The following is a 3,624-nucleotide window of genomic DNA, read 5'->3' on the forward strand; positions in this document are numbered from 1 at the left end:
GGAAGATCTTAAGACTTTGATTATTAGACTACGATACAACTCTTAGTATTTTCTGTAACTCATCAAAGAATCGACTTCCTGCCACGCCCACTTTACGTGATTAGTCATGTGACATTGGTCACAGTCTGGGTGGAGTCAGAGACACTTTTCTCACATGTAAATCTGACCTGGGAGACCTTTTCACATTCATGATGCTCATTAACATAGTGACACACTGAGTCGGAGACACAGCCAGCAGATTACTGAAGGAGACCCTGGATACACTGGGGACACTGGAGACACTGGAGACACTGGGGACACTGGAGACACAAGGGGCACTGGATACACTGGGGACACTGGATACAAAAGGGACACTGGATACACTGGGGACACTGGATACACTGGGGACACTGGAGACACAAGGGACACTGGAGACACTGGGGACACTGGAGACACAAGGGACACTGGAGACACTGGGGACACTGGAGACACAAGGGACACTGGAGACACAAGGGACACTGGATACACAAGGGACACTGGATACACTGGAGACACTGGGGACACTGGGGACACTGGATACACTGGAGACACTGGGGACTCTGGATACACTGGAGACACTGGATACACAAGGGACACTGGATACACTGGGGACACTGGAAACACTGGGGACACTGGAAACACTAGGGACACTGGATACACTGGGGATACTGGAGACTCTTGATACACTGGAGACACTGGATACACTGGGGATACTGGAGACTCTTGATACACTAGGGACACTGGAGACTCTGGATAAACTGGGGACACTGGAGACTCTGGATACACTGGATACACTGTGGACACTGGAGACTCTGGATACACTGGGGACACTGGAAACACTGGGGACACTGGAGACTCTGGATACACTGGAGACACTGGGGACACTGGATACACTGGGGACACTGGATACACTGGATACACTGGAGACACTGGGGACACTGGAGACTCTGTATACACTGGGGACACTGGAGACACTGGAAACACTGGGGACACTGGAGACTCTGGATACACTGGGGACACTGGATACTCTGGATACACTGGAGACACTGGGGACACTGGATACACGGGGGACACTGGAGACACTGGATACACTGGAGACACTGGGGACACTGGATACACTGGGGACACTGGAGACTCTGGATACACTGGGGACACTGGAGACTCTGGATACACTGGATACACTGGAGACTCTGGAGACACTGGGGACACTGGATACACTGGAGACACTGGGGACTCTGGATACACTGGAGACACTGGATACACAAGGGACACTGGAAACACTAGGGACACTGGAGACTCTGGATACACTGGGGATACTGGAGACTCTTGATACACTGGAGACACTGGATACACTGGGGACTCTGGATACACTGGATACACTGGAGACACTGTGGACACTGGAGACTCTGGATACACTGGGGACACTGGAAACACTGGGGACACTGGAGACTCTGGATACACTGGAGACACTGGGGACACTGGATACACTGGGGACACTGGAGACACTGGGGACACTGGAGACTCTGGATACACTGGGGACACTGGAGACTCTGGATACACTGGAGACACTGGAAACACTGGGGACACTGGAGACTCTGGATACACTGGGGACACTGGAGACTCTGGATACACTGGATACACTGGGGACACTGGAGACTCTGGAGACACTGGAAACACTGGGGACACTGGAGACTCTGGATACACTGGGGACACTGGAAACACTGGGGACACTGGAGACTCTGGGGACACTGGAGACTCTGGATACACTGGAGACACTGGAGACTGGAGACACTGGAGACACTGGGGACTCTGGATACACTGGAAACACTGGGGACACTGGAGACTCTGGGGACACTGGAGACTCTGGATACACTGGGGACACTGGAGACTCTGGATACACTGGATACACTGGGGACACTGGAGACTCTGGAGACACTGGAAACACTGGGGACACTGGAGACTCTGGATACACTGGAGACACTGGGGACACTGGATACACTGGGGATACTGGAGACACTGGATACACTGGGGACACTGGAGACACTGGGGACACTGGAGACCCTGGATACACTGGGGACACTGGAGACTCTGGATACACTGGGGACACTGGAGACCCTGGATACACTGGGGACACTGGAGACCCTGGATACACAAGGGACACTGGATACACTGGGGACACTGGAGACTCTGGAGACACTGGGGACACTGGATACTCTGGATACACTGGGGACACTGGAGACTCTGGATACACTGGAGACACTGGAGACTCTGGATACACTGGGGACACTGGAGACTCTGGGGACACTGGATACACTGGGGACACTGGAGACTCTGGATACACTGGAGACACTGGGGACACTGGATACACTGGGGATACTGGAGAATCTGGATACATACACTGGGGACTCTGGGGACACTGGAGACTCTGGATACACTGGGGACACTGGAGACACTGGAGACCCTGGATACACTGGGGACACTGGATACACTGGGGACTCTGGATACACTGGGGACACTGGATACACTGGGGACACTGGAGACTCTGGATACACTGGAGACACTGGGGACACTGGAGACACTGGGTGTTTGTGTTTAATGTGTCTTTAACGTGTTTAGCGTGTGTTTAACGTGTGTTTAGCGTGTGTTTAACATGTTTACCGTGTTTTTGACCGGTTTGCCGTGTGTTTAATAAGTCTTTAAAGAGTTTTTTGTGTGTTTAATGTGTCTTTGACTTGTTTGGCATGTGTTTAACGTGTCTTTAATGTGTTTACCGCATGGTAATGTGTCTTTAATGTGTTTAGCGTGTCTTTAACGTGTTTACCGTGTCTTTAACACGTTTTTTGTGTTTAATGTGTTTTTAACATGTTTAGCGTGTGTTTAGTTTGTGTTTTACGTGTTTTTAACATGTGTTTTACGTGTTTTTAACGTGTGTTTAGCGTGTGTTTAACGTGTGTTTAGCGTGTGTTTAGTGTGCGTTTAACGTGTGTTTAGCGTGTGTTTAACGTGTGTTTAACGTGTGTTTAGTGTGCGTTTAACGTGTGTTTAGCGTGTGTTTAACGTGTGTTTAGCTTGTGTTTAACGTGTGTTTAGCCTGTGTTTAACATGTGTTTAGTGTGTGTTTAGCCTGTGGTTAACGTGTGTTTAGTGTGTGCTTAGCGTGTGTTCAGTCTGTGTTTAACATGTGTTTAGTGTGTGTTTAGCGTGTGTTTAGTGTGTGTTTAGTGTGTGTTTAGCGTGTGTTCAGCCTGTGTTTAACATGTGTTTAGTGTGTGTTTAGCGTGTGTTTAGTGTGTTTAGTGTGTTTAGCCTGTGGTTAACGTGTGTTTAGTGTGTGCTTAGCGTGTGTTCAGTCTGTGTTTAACATGTGTTTAGTGTGTGTTTAGCGTGTGTTTAGCGTGTGTTTAGTGTGTGTTTAGCGTGTGTTCAGCCTGTGTTTAACATGTGTTTAGCGTGTGTTTAGTGTGTGTTTGTTTTTGTGATGTTTTGAGGCTTGAACGACATAATTAAACTTTAAGATAGAGAGAAAACAATAACATTAACAATGTTATTAACAAGTCATAACCTTAATATTCACTTATTTAATTTCTCCTAACGAGATCATTCTGG

This window comes from Cyclopterus lumpus, chromosome 24 (genome assembly GCF_009769545.1).
Source record: "Cyclopterus lumpus isolate fCycLum1 chromosome 24, fCycLum1.pri, whole genome shotgun sequence".
Taxonomy (NCBI): Eukaryota; Metazoa; Chordata; class Actinopteri; order Perciformes; family Cyclopteridae; genus Cyclopterus; species Cyclopterus lumpus.